Source organism: Macrobrachium nipponense, chromosome 6 (genome assembly GCF_015104395.2).
Source record: "Macrobrachium nipponense isolate FS-2020 chromosome 6, ASM1510439v2, whole genome shotgun sequence".
Taxonomy (NCBI): Eukaryota; Metazoa; Arthropoda; class Malacostraca; order Decapoda; family Palaemonidae; genus Macrobrachium; species Macrobrachium nipponense.
This window is the reverse complement of record NC_061108.1, coordinates 35,180,194-35,195,147: the sequence shown is the minus strand read 5'-3', so window position 1 is coordinate 35,195,147 and position 14,954 is coordinate 35,180,194. Positions and strand designations below refer to the sequence as shown.

At 31.9% G+C, this 14,954-nt stretch overlaps 1 protein-coding gene across 1 annotated transcript in view; it reads right to left on the bottom strand.

Annotated features, from left to right (window-relative positions):
* LOC135216720 (protocadherin Fat 3-like) overlaps window positions 1–14,954 on the bottom strand; it is a 750,169-nt gene that overhangs the window by 347,497 nt on the left and 387,718 nt on the right. Inside the window, exon 3 of the mRNA XM_064252180.1 lies at window positions 13,081–13,117. The gene's annotated coding sequence lies outside the window, so the exon portion shown is untranslated. The remainder of the gene's footprint in view (window positions 1–13,080; window positions 13,118–14,954) is intronic.

The window sequence follows — 14,954 nt, the reverse complement described above, 5'->3', positions numbered from 1 at the left end:
TGGAATAAAAAAAGAAAAGAAAAAAAGAATACAAATTTTATTGCAAGTTTCCAGATTATTCAGTAAGTTCGTTTTCCAGTTGTCAGTTAGCAAATGTGATCAACCTCACTTTTATTAATATTCTTGTTTAGTCTCTTAATTCTTGTCATTTTTCTGTCTTATCCTTTTAACTAAGCATAGCTTCATACGTCATCATTCTATGAATCTATGATCAAAATGCAGACACAAACACCATAAGAGAAAAGACTTTGCTTCTCCTTCCCAAACCTGACCAGCTGAACGTAATTTCACTTTCTATAGGAAATTCCGTGAAATACTGTTTTGTAGCTTTGCACTGCATTTACAATTACGTTTACAAAAGGTTAAACAGAAAAGTATACGTCCCCTCAGTGAATTGGAAAATGCTGCAGGAACAACAATTTCTTGAAGAGCCTCGGAAAACAGAAAAGGAACGAAGTGCAGATGAAAAAGGAGGGTTGATTTCTTAAGGGTGCACCTCCTGTTTCCCAACTTCTTTATAGCTTCAAATTCAGAATTCGTTAACGTTAGTTTGTCCCAGAAGTCGAGGAAATTGCATTCTTCGCTCGAAGACCATCTTCTGTGAGGAAAAGTGATGTGGTTTACCTTGGCACGAACGCAACCTTACGGCGTTTTACTTTTCTCATTTTTAAAGAACAAAGTAATTTGGGAAAACAGGACAAACTATACTATCTATCAACTGAACTCTAATGGTTTCATCAATGGATATCAAACAATTAGATCAATATACGCAATAAGCTTCGACCAATGACCAATAAAAAATATAGCTCTCTCTCTCTCTCTCTCTCTCTCTCTCTCTCTCTCTCCTGCAGAGGCCAACGGATAATAATTCATAATACAAGAAATTTACCCAGATATTCCAAAGACACTTATTCACTGCCAATTCCTTTTCTTTATTTTTTCCTTAAACCTCAGATGAAATCAGTTTCCTCATGGCGAAAAACCTCTAGGTTACTGATAGAACAAAATTAAGAAAATTTAGAATAAATGAAGATGTTGTTTTAGAATAAATGGACTTTATGATCGTCGAGTACATTTTCCGAAGGCCTGCAAATAACCTTAAGGACGTTGATTTGTTCTTACATTAATGAGAAACTTTCTAATATAGATATCATCAAATGGAAAATTAGTATGCTGGCGCGTTTAAGCACATTTTTCATTTATACGTTCAAAAGATCATAACGGCAAGGGAAGAACATGCAAGACGCCATGCAAAATATGCTTCTTCTTTTTTTTTTACTTCAAATCGCAATAATAGTCATCGAAATATCACATCATTTAATCTGATCTCCCTGATACAGGGTCCTCACAATTACTCGGAAAGTTCGTGAGCAGGAAATGATCTCGAGACAAAACCTTTTGTTGTGTAAATGAGAGCAAGACTTTCCCCTTATATTCCAAATGTGACAATTCATCACGTTCTTGGCAAAACTGAATTAGCTAAAGGAACCACGCACTGGTGATAAGTTCCACAATAGATGTGGATTTTTTCCCCCTGGAAATCGATTAAAGGAGGCCAGGAGGATAATCCACACCTTCAGTATAGATTCATTCTTGAAATATATATATATATATATCCTATATATATATATATAGATTATATATATATATATATATATTACAAATATATGTATATATGTATGTATATATAGAATATATATATATATATTATATAGTATATATATATATAGCTATATATATATATATATATATATATATATATATATCACATATATATGTATAGATATATATATATATATTGGTATATATACTATATATATATATATATATATATATATATATATTATATATATGATATATATAAACAATCATGAGGTTATAGTCCACAGGGGAAAAGAAAATCTGAAATTCCTTTCGGCTCAAAAGTTTCGGCGGTCCACTGGCCCTTACCCAGAGCTCTCGATAAGGGAAAGTGGAGGCCGAAACTGTTGAGCTAAAAGGCATTTCAGCTTTTCTTTTCCTCTGTTGACTATAACCTCATATATATATTCATATACATACATACATACATGCATATATACTTACATATATATATATATATATATATATATATATATATATATATATATATATATATTATATTATTCTATATCATATATATATATAGTATATAGGCCAGTCCCTGGTTTACGACGGTTTCTGCTTACGCCGTTCCGAGGTTACGACACTTTTCAATTATATTCCTCAGAAATTATTTCCAGGTTTACGGCACATGTTCTAGGGTTACGTTGCTTACAACGCCAATCCAGCAGAAGAAATATTATTCCAAAAAGGCAAAATAATCAATATTTGAAGGTGTTTTCATGAAAAACACAATAAAAATGCAGTTTACATAGTTTTCAATACAACCAAAGCTTACAACTTGTCGCAAAAACAGAACCCCGTCGTGAACTGGGGACTGCCTTTACATTTCAGGAAGCCTACTATGAGATTCAGGGCCTCTGTAACACGGTTTTTTTGCAATAGCTTTTTATCTATGCATTTCATAAATATAACGCTTATTCAGAATACACATTATATCTACACAATAAATTTTGACTGTATTCTGCATTACGTAGGTTGAATAAACTTGGTACTATAATGTAAAAGTGCCTTTTTTTGAAGGCGGGGCCAACTCAGAGAAAAGGTTTCGAACGCACTCGTTATGGTAACTCATGACAGCATTTCTTCCCTCTTTCTCGCGTAGACCTCTGGCAACAATGGAACACTAAAAATGTAAAACACAAGCAAAGCAGTACACCTTTATGAACACTGAAACCTCTTCACTGATAATTGTCATAATGAACAAACCAACAAAATATGTTAATAAATACAAAAACACTTCGATTATTGGTCTAACTCCAAAATAAATTTCCTAAGAAATTACAGTCTATTTTATAGGTCACAATTAGATTGGAAAAGATGTAGGGAATAGTTGGTAATTTTCAAAAACATAGTAGACAAGCTTGATTGATAACTGCTATGTCCAATGTCAAGTAATTTTTATTTATTGGCTATCTACCTATTTACTGAAAAAAAAAACAATAGCCGTTACCGCAATTTGGCTTTGAACCTTCACAAATAATTATCGTCAGAATGATGACTTCATGAGGCTCCACCCACTTTGGCCTCGTTATAATTCAGGATAACACTGAAGGCTATGCTATCATGGCATTGTTGGATTAGAAAATTTAACTTCTGGCTATAAAAACTCATTTCTCGAGTAGTTGCAAGAAGTGCTAAATGATCCTCAAGGATCCCAGCAGTTGGCCTAAACGTTTAATTCATGTATATTACTGCCATTACTACAGTAGTATTGCTACGCTAGCACAGATACCCCCCCACCCACATCTATGTATCGTTCCGCCATCCATAAAGTCTTTGTCATGGCCAAAGGCTTTCTCTTGACTGTAAAAAGTTGCAAGTCGTAAGATAAATGCAGTTTTGCAACCACGGGGAAAATTCCAAATCCTGTTAGCCATTATTGACGGCTATGGGTTTCAGAGCCGATGGAATAAGGTGAAATAGTTTCTGTCTGGTTGATGGGCGGGGTGGGGACATTTCGTCAGATGTTGTTTACCTTGCTTACGTAATGAATGTTTTTCGACTCTTGGCTCGTAATCATTGGCCATGGCATCGGCTGGATAATTTCTACTCTTATAAAAAATGAAAACTATCATGTTTAGGTCATTGATAATGCTGCCAAAATTTGTGTGTGGTTGTAAAATATACATATGTCAACTTTCAACTACATCCGATGCTTTTGGTAAGGAGCAAAGTCCAAAAAACCGTGTTACAGAGGCCCTGAATCTCATTGTAGAAGGGTTTTAAATTCCTATACTAATGACAAAAGTATCGGCTGATATAGGCCAGAAATTCACCGATACTGATACCACAAAAACTAGCCGATACCACCGATACCGATACTTGTGCACATCGGTAGTCTTTTTTGAACAAATTCATGTATGTATGTATGTAATACTGGTAATCTTCTTAGACACAAAGACACTAATTTAATTGTATTCCGCATCGGAAAATGATAAAAGGAAATAGTTAAAATATGCTCGGTAGTTTCGTCCACCTGTGGACTTCTTGGAGCATTTATGGAGGATAAACGCTCTAAGATGCGGTCCATTGGCAGGCAAAACTATCGAGCACTTTTTAGTAATTTATATTTATTAATGTCCTGTTTGGAATACATCTGAATGAATGTATGTATGTATGTATGTATGTATGTGTGCATGTATGCAAGTATGATGCATGTATACATTATTTTTTTGCCATCTGCAAAATATACAGGAAACATTATGCAAGATTGTTGGGGTCTGGGGTCTGACAAACCAAAGTCATAGATTAAGAAAGTTCTGAAGGGAATCAGAGTTAAAGTAATTTTCCTTGTGCTCTCTCGCTCATTGTTGCAGTTTGCTACAACAATCTATAACGGCGATACAGAAAACGTCAAATCTAAACATGTATATAACACGTACATTTCGGAATAGATTTTATATATAATTCCTGATGAAGTTCTAAGATCGCAGTGCCTGAAAACTCGCATTTATGTTGGTTGTTTTAGCTTCTTCAAATAGAAGGTTAATGTTCCTTGTATCTTTTCCCCTAGACGAAATTTATTTCTATCTCTCAACCTGAATGATCAATGCCAAAATTGAAATTGTTCTTTCTATCAATACCAGTTCTCTTTTCTTCTTCCAACCCTGTGCATTAGAATCAGATCTTTTCTCTCTTGAATTAAACAGTTTCATCTAATTTCACGGTCTATTAACCAGCACTCACAGGTCGAGAATTTGCATTTCCCTTATTCCTATTTCAGCCAATCCTATTCCGTCTTTATCAGAAAATCACTGTTATATTCTCATCCACAGCTGTTCTTGTATAAACTACATATTAATTCGGATTATCGCTTGCTCTAAGTTCACTCATTTTTGTAAAATATGTAGAAGGTGCAAACATATTTTTTCTGAAATTAATTTTGTACGCTTGATTCCCTTTAAGTAAGCCACAATAACATGCAATAAATCAAATATTATACACTAGAAACATTTGACTTAGTGACAGAAAAATATCTAACTACGCATAAACTATTTGGACTTCCAATACTGGACACGGAAAGTTTATTGGCATTCTCTGCCAAAAATCAATTTGAAAACTCCCCGTAAACAGCCGTCTAGTTTGGCAGAACCAAAATAAAAGCGACACACCAACGTAGCCATCAAATGTGTCACATTTCAGTGAGCTCCAAAGGGACGAATAAAACATTCGGCAAATCATTTCGAATAAGCCACCATTTGTTTGTCAATAAACGGCGGCGATAAAAGGAAGGTTTTGCAATTGCTTTTTGGCATACCTATGCAAAACATAACGAAGATTGATAGTCATTACGTAATTCAGGTCCATATGCAAAACAAAAACGGAAATGTAATTTTTTTAACAGAAACGAATTTCTGCCTCACATCAGGATCGAACACAAGTCTTTCAATTGAAAGACTAGACCGCTGCCAACAGAGCCACACAAGTCACACAAGTGTGGCTTGGTTGGCAATTGTCTCGTCTTTCGTTTGAATGACCTGGGCTTGATCCTAATGTTAATCAGAAAAACTTATATTACACACACACACACATATATATATATATATATATATATATATATATATATATATATATACACACACATTTATGTATATTTAGCACACACATGAAGTTATTCAATAGTATTGCCTTGCTTTATAGAGAAAATGTTATAGCTAGTTTAGCAATTATGCAATGACAAAAAGTAAGATCTCAAATACTTGATTCAAGTCGTGTCATATTTCTATTTCCATTTCCATTTCCATCATCCTTATTCGTTTCTTTTCGTTCTGGCATAATTCCGTTGCGACTTTTCCACTTGTTTCGTATTCGTTACATCCGAAAGTACAACAAGAAACTGTTAATAAATGAAACGTATATTCGTAAATTTTCGAGGCATTTACATAAAACAGCTGGTTGCTCCCAAGTTTCCTTGTCAGACACGCTTAGTACAACTTATATCCAATAGCACACGCCAGCGAATCCCAACCAAGGTTCTGCAAGAGATCGATATGTATGTGTTTGTTTGTTTGTCTGTGTGTGTGTCTATTATAAATGACGTTGATCTGAATTTACATAGCTCAAATAGCCATGTTAGATGTTAGATGGTTTCTAGTAAGAAAATCATATATATATATATAAATATATATATATATATATATATATATAATATATATATAAATATGATTTTCTTACATGTGTGTGAGTGTATGTGTTTGTATAAAGGTTCCATGGGATATGGAAAATTGTTACAAGGGTTCATTGAAGGCACAATGGTTGGGATACCTGCTTTAGCAGTGATTCTTAAAGGCAAAATCTGGTCAGTTCCCATTTTAGCTTTTTGTTAAACAATAGTATTGGGATGCTTTCTGTTCGCTCGCACTTTTCTCCGTCCGCCCTCATATCGTATAAACTACTGAGGCTAGAGGGCTGCAAATTGTTATGTTGATCATCCACCCTTCAATCATCGAACATACCAAATTGCAGCCCTCTAGCCTCAGTAGTTTTTTTTTATCTTATTTACAGTTAAAGTTAGCCATTATAGTGCGTCTGGTAACGTTATAGGACAAGCTACCACCGGGCCTTGGCTGAAAGCTTCATGGGCCGCGGCTCATACAGAAAACTCGATTGCACCGACGTAACTTTGGAACATTTTTTACTCGTTTTCCACCAACTTCGTTTGGAAAATTTTGCGTACCAACAATAGAGATTCATATAGAAATTGCAATTTAGCTCGTGATATATGTTGCCATGAATTGCTTCATTTCCCTCTGAACTACCAAACTGAGCGTGAACAACGCCGGAAACCATCAGTGTTTCATTTTCATAAAAAAAACGTAATTTTTCGTACATGCATCATTAAACCTGTGTCAGTATCAAACTTATCAACTGAAAATACAGCAAACTCTCCCCAGTAGGTACTTTTCATTCGCTTCATTGTTTACAGTAGTTCATTTGAAAGAAAACTGTATTTAGTTTTGTATATAAAAATATATCTACAGAATGGTTATTTATATACCATTTACATTTGTGCAAATTTTGATCACCTGCGTATTATGATTAAAACCAGATGAAGGACAAAAATGCTAATAATTTTCTGGATTATAGTAATCTATCTTACACACAAACAGACATCTATATATATATATATATATATCAGCCTAAAGAGCATTAAAAACGATTGCCTACTTTACTACTAGGATGGGTCAATACCGGGTTAAATAAATGTATCTGTAATCGACAAGCAAGGCCAATCATGTCCAGCACAAATACACATATATACATATATATACGTATATATATATATATATATATATATATATATATATATATATATATATATATACATACATACATGCATATACATATATAATACATATAAAAGTATATGTATTATATATATGTATATAATACATATATAAGTATTTATTTATATATATATACATACGTATTAAGTTTTTTATTACACCTCGTCTGTAAGGTTAATTTCATCTGTGTACTATACGTATTTATTATCTTTCTGATAGGCTTATCAAAACTTTTATTCTTAAACTTTTCCTATCATACTATTGGGTCTGTTCAGTAAAAAAAGTCTCTAATGGTTCTTTTAGTTTCATCACATATCGACACTCTCTCTCTCTCTCTCTCTCTCTCTCTCTCTCTCTCTCTCTCTCTCTCTCGAAATTTCTGGCTTTTAAACAGTTATCAGTATAATTTACATAAAAGATCAATTATCAAATGTTCCAGCATGGTTCCCAGTTCTTTGAGTTTGGGGTTAATGACATTCCTCTTCATGTTTTAACTTTCATATCATTTTCTTAATATTCTCCATGCTTCCCTTTCGTTCCTTTTTCTTCCTCTTGACAATCATTATTACTGACTGTCTTTGTTCAGCAAGTTTATATATTTGTTTTTTTTTTTAAGCAGGGAGCATCAATACATAGTGGCTCTGTCTTCTATTTTTCTTCAGTTAGTAATGCCCTGATTGTGTCTATGTGTGTATAATTATATATACATATACAAACATACATATATGTATATATATATATATATATATTATATATATATATATATATATACGTATTATATATATGTCTAATATATATATATATAATATATATTAGATTATATATATATGTATATATATATATATATATGTATATATATATATAATATAGATATATATTATATATATATATATATATATAATATATATATATATATATTATATATATATAGAGTACTGGTAATCTTCTTAAGCCCGAAGAAGAGTGTTTCTTAGAAAATGCCCAACGTAAAAAATCTTTTCATTTCCGTATATGGATTACAATTGAAATATATATATATATATATATATATATATATATATATATATATATATACATGTATATATGGATATATACATATATTGTCAGTTTTCAGTTGTTTAACTGTTTTGGAAAGCAGAGCGAGTGGGATCTTGACAACACCTGGTCGAGGACTACACAACAGTAGTTTTCTAAGGATCGTGAGGATCCCCTTGAGGGTGATGGCGGCATGATGATGGCAACTTGGATAGTTTTGAAGCATCACTGGGATGATGGACTTCAAGTACTCAAGGAGGAGGTCTCCACTGGATCATGGTTTTGTCACTACTGCTGCTGGTTGAGCAAAAGGCTCTTGTGTTTTGTTACTGTTGCTGGTTGAGCAAAAGGCTCTTATGAATGATGGTTTTATTATTATAATAATTGTGGAATATGTAACTAGTTTATTATTATTGTTATGAGAGCAGGTATAGCTCTGTTTAATCACTTTTTATGGAAATTATTATTGTATTATGCTGTTATTGATTATGTTAAGCTATTTAAAACTTTGATTTACTATGTCATGATTTATTTATGATTCGTCGCATTGCTTTCCAAGGACCTGGACTCGTTGTATATAATGTAACATAGCGGAAATAAACTAGGCTAAGGTACTTTAGTATTTTCTTTTACACCAACCCCTTTGGTTGTTATAGTCCATCGGTCCATTCCAGTCCCATTTCTTTTAGTGTTTTATGAACCTGATTGTCATGGAGAAAAGTGGTCATGACAATATATATATATATATATATCATATATATAATATATATATATTATATATTATATATACATATATATATATATATATATATATATATATATAGATATATATATATATATACATATATAAACGAAAGTTGCTACATGAATTGAAAAAGAAAAAATAAGGAAAATGATTAACGAGAGATAAAAAGAAACATGGGATCGCTCGACATGCTTGACTTAAAAAAAAAAAAAAATAGTCCTTAGTGTGGTGAATAGAAAGCAAACGACACAGCCTTTGTAAATTGGCCGATGCCAATGATCGAAAATAAAGCAAAAGGAGACGCGTAAGAAACAATACTACTATTAAGAAAGGTTACAACTGACTCAAGAAACGATTGTATATCATCCATGATAATTATATAATAACTATAAAGAATGAGTTATAATTTCAGATGATATTATTTTTTCACAACGAAATAAGAATAGAAAGACTGTAAAAATCAACTTTGACAGTGCAGGGAGACCTGCCAACCAAAAGTGGAACCAGCCACCAGAGTATACAATCTATAGTTGACGACTTGAAAAAAATTAGGGCACGACAAAGCGCGAACATTTGGAATCATACAATAATTCGGACTGGTAGTGTGAGTCACTACTGCAATCAATGTTTGCAACATTAACAGGATGAAGTGGTAATAAATCCCGTATAATCAGAGAGCTGTCTCTGAACATCAGTATGTAATAATCCCAAATTAGGAGTTACACCTGTGTCACTCTTCGTACGAAAAGCCTTCCAGTCAACACTGTGGAACTTCACGAGCAGAGAAAACCCTGTAAGAACGTCATATGGTACAAAACCAGCGCAACTTAATCTTCTCAATTAGGAAATTCTTATTAGGAAATTCTGTGGTTAACAGCAAGAAACAGGATACGTCTTGTGTCTACGCTGACTACGTAATACTACACAAATGAACCCTTCGAGAATATAATAAATTTTGTGACATAAGGATTAAGCATAATAAATCTAGGATACCAGCCTATAAAGACATGAAAATTACATATATTAGAGAAAAGAGAAAGGAATATATCCTAAATTATAACGATGTCCTGCAATTACATAAGATTTCACCTATGAACACTGCAAGCAAAAGTTTCACATTTTCGCCAAAAATTATCAAAACTAAATCTCAACCTCATTTCTAGGTAACTGTTATTATGCTGGGAATTACGCAGACTTGTACTTGTAAGGGTAGCTGGAGGAATTGAAGTACAGTAAAACAAAATAAAAATCTACAGTGAAAAACTATCATTTAAAAAAGAAACAGTGGATTATAAAACGCGGTTTTTAAAAATAGGAACACGTAGTATGCATTTGGAAACCATCATCAACATAAACAATGTAAAAAAATCTTTAATCGAAAGAAATTTACATAAACGTATATAGAAATAACTACAAACTTCAACTCGAAAGGTACCAGAAAAGTTATACCGGAGAAATAGAATTAGAAAAAATACAATGAAAAAAGAAAAAACCAAAACGGGGGAAGCGAATAGCATAGGTGGAAAGAAACAAAGAGTTCATAGAACATTACCTACAATATGTTCTGCACATTGTTGAATCGATACAGTGCTCACCAAAGGGTTTGTGCAAAGGACAACGAGAATTTAGGAATCTGGGAGCAGGGTAATCAGTGGACCAAAACGCAAGATGAGAATATAGTTTACTATAGTTCACTACACGAATGGGTCGCTCCATATAATAATAATAATAATAATAATAATAATAATAATAATAATAATAATAATAATAATAATAATAATAATAATTTCTAGTGATCTTAAATTAAAAAATAAAGACCGCAGTAACAAGTATGTATATTGCTATATACAGGAAAGCATCTGGTATATATCAATATACATGGAAACTAAGGACTTTATTTTTCGATAATATATTAATAATAATTCTACATCACAATATAGTTTACAGGGGGTTAAAATCTATAACATAAATGATACAATACAGAATATAAACACAAATATAAACCTCTTTTCTCAAGGGAGAGACAGCTAAATCGATCAAGAAGCTTATACGGCTCCATTGATAAGTCCTGCAATACTTGACAGATGTACTGGCATATTCTGGGACTGAATAATAAGAGCTCTTACAAAAGAGTATGAGACTGCATTGAAAAGTCTAAAGATTTGCCGGCAAAAGGAAAGAAAGCGAGAAGGGGAAAAATGTTCATGCTCCAGGCCAGCCTCTGCGCAGATAGATAAATGGTAGAGAAATCTCATAGCGAGGCTGAACATGTAGCAATTTAATAGCCTATTCTATTCCATGTAAGCGCGGCACGTTCACCGGATTTGTATTAATGATTCTTACACTTACGTATACCATTTGGGTAATGATTCCAACTCATTTCTGTTTTAGTAGATGAAAAAGGTTAGTTGGTTTTCCATTATAAACAGAGGCTAGTTTCAGTGGTGACCGACAAATTTGCCGCTTGTATAGTTACTGGTTTGTTAAAGGGATACAATGAACTGCCTCCAAATAAAAAAACTAAACGGGAGTGAAATGGCACAGATTAGGGACGAATATTAAGACAAATATTGACAGTAATGACTGGGATAAGACAATTTTCTAGCGAGACAGAAATTCTAGGCAATTTTGATAAAAATCTAGGGACCGTATTATCATTACTATTATTATTATTATTATTATTATTATTATTATTATTATTATTATAATTAGAAGTGATTGCTGCCTCAGCTGCATTAATTTTATACAGGTTTTTCTTTTTCTAGTTTTTCTAATTATGCTTTTTCATTGTTGCTTAAACTGGTGAGCAACGCCACGCCGAAGGTTGACATATCTCAATTAGGTCAAACGATGGATTATGGTAAAAAATTTCAGTGGGGGTAGACAAATTTTCGGGTATATCCCGTAGAGTTTATTGCGGATAGAATTGATGTTAAATTGTATTTCTTTTCTATTCTTCCGATTCTTTCTGGACGTTTCGTCTGAATAAACCTCAGACATCCTCTTGGGCGTCCTTCACCCACCTCCGCCCAAGAGGATGTCTGAGGTTTATTCAGACGAAACATCCAGAAAGAATCGGAAGAATAGAAAAGAAATAGAATTTAACATCAATCCTATCTGCAATAAACTCTACGGGATTATACCGAAAATTGATTACCCCACTGAAATTTTTTATTTTTTACCAATAAATCCAATCGTTTGACCTAATTGAGATATGTCAACCTTCGGTGCGTTGCTCACCAGTTTAAGCAAAAATAAAAAAGCAATAATTAGAAAAATAGAGAAGAACCTGTATAAAATTAATGCAGCTGAGGCAGCAATCACTTTTAATAAAACATGTTTAAAAGAGGGTTTACTTCCAGCATATTATTATTATTATTATTATTATTATTATTATTATTATTATTATTATATATATTATTATTATTATTATTATTATTATTATTATTATTATTATTATTATTATTATTATTAATCTTGCAAAACTGCTGATTGACAACTCACAAAAAATGCAAAACAATCGGCAGTGAATAATAAAATATGTATAATATAAATATATATATATATATATATATATATATATATAATATATATATATATATATAAATATATATATATATATATATATATATATATATATATATATATATATAAGATATTTTCTTCTTAAAGTAAGCAAGTAATATAAGGTAACTAGCCCAGAAGGAAAACTTCTCATTCTAAAAGCAAACGCTAATACAATGAGCCAGTGAATGTTATGCAGTAGCATGATATTATTGAAAGACATTTTGATTTATAAAAAAGTTATTACAAAGCACACAATCATTAAAGGGTGTTCAAACTAGAACAAATTCCTAATACAGTACTCACATAGGGAATATCCCAGGGAGACCTCAGCTGCGCCCGTCTGAAAAAGTAAAGGAAACGTTGCACATCGGTTGTTTTTCTATATCTATGTCTAAAGTTTCAGAGAAAGTTATATTCGTCTTTTTGCAAGTTATAATCACATGATATACTATTTTTATCCATCTTCTGATATACTATCACTGTTTTTTCTGCTTTCCTTCATGTTATGAGAAAAATGTGCCACACTTAAAAGATTTGTTCCCTTTTTAAAATACAGGAAATTTGTTTCAGTCACTGGTTGTAAACATCAACACTTTGAAAGGGATGAGAGTTCGCCTGATATAAATACGATAAGGTATCAAAAGGGGAGATTAAAAATTTTACAACCTTTGACCCTTTCAGAACGATGACATATCATTAATGCAATCATGCAAGCTCGCCAAAGAAAATTCTCAATCCAGTTTCCCAGGAAAAAATAAAAGCTAATTTCCAAAATTTTTGTTTCATCTGAAGTATTGACTGACTAATTAAACTGTGTTTAAAATTTCCTGTTTGCATAAGGCACTAGTGATGATGTGTACCGACGTACATAAACCTATGAAAACCTTGAAAATCCTACACACGCACACACACACACACACACACGCAAATACACACACATGAAAGCAAATTACGAATCTTAAAAAATTACTTAATTTTAAAATTGATCCATTCTATATATATATATATATATCACTATTATAATATATTATTATATATTATATATAATATATATATATACATATTATATATATATATATATTATTATAATCAAAATTTACCATTATATATTATATATAATAATATATATATATAATATATATTATTATATATATATAGTATATATATATATATATAAAATTGCCGGTAACGAAATAAATCCTTTTTGCACAATTACACATTTGAAAAGATATGGAATTTTAGTAATTAAAATAACAACTGGCTCAAACTAAGTATTATTATTATCAAAGGAGGAGATTAACCGGCCCAATGAGTGAGGCTTTACTCAAACTAAAGACAAACTTATACCAATTCTCTAATACAAAGTCAAATGAAAAAATATATTTTCTTGAAGATAATTAAAGATAATTTTTTTTTAACAAGTGCATACTCAACACCAACTAAGCAAATTCCATACCGAATATACTTTATTAAAACATACTATATATACATTTAAATATATATATATATATATATATATAATATATATATATATATATATATATATATATATAAAGGTTTTTGCCACGAAGGTAAAATGAAAAACCGAGATAGCCAAGCACTTTCGGTCTAGTGAGACCCTTTACTGAGTAAAGGGTCGTCTAGACCGAAAGTGCTTGGCTTTCTCGCTTTTCATTTTCTTCGTGGCAAAAACCTTTATTTATACATAGAATCACGTTATATAATTCGTGATCAAGTTATTCATATACTATATAGATATATATATATATATATATATATATATAGAACTTGCTACTTTCCATGGTATAAATCTTCTAATTATCCCTAATTTCTTAATTCAGCTATATTCAAGGTAAAGAAACTTCCATCAAGCAAAATTTTCCTCACACGGCCAGTTTATCTTGAGAAATATAGAGAAAATTTCTCTCTCTCTCTCTCTCTCTCTCTCTCTCTCTCTCTCTCTCTCAAACATAGACTCATGTGATGTTCAGTTCTTCAAAATGTGTCCCTCGACCTACGCTTTGATGATAAACAAGTAATTTCGCATTATACTCTAATGCATTTCAATCATTTTCAAAAACTGGCCCAGGCGATCAGTCACGTTATTCATGAAAACGTGCTGCCCTTCACCTCCGCTTTTAACACTGGCTCTGACTGTGATGGATTGCCGAGCCTTA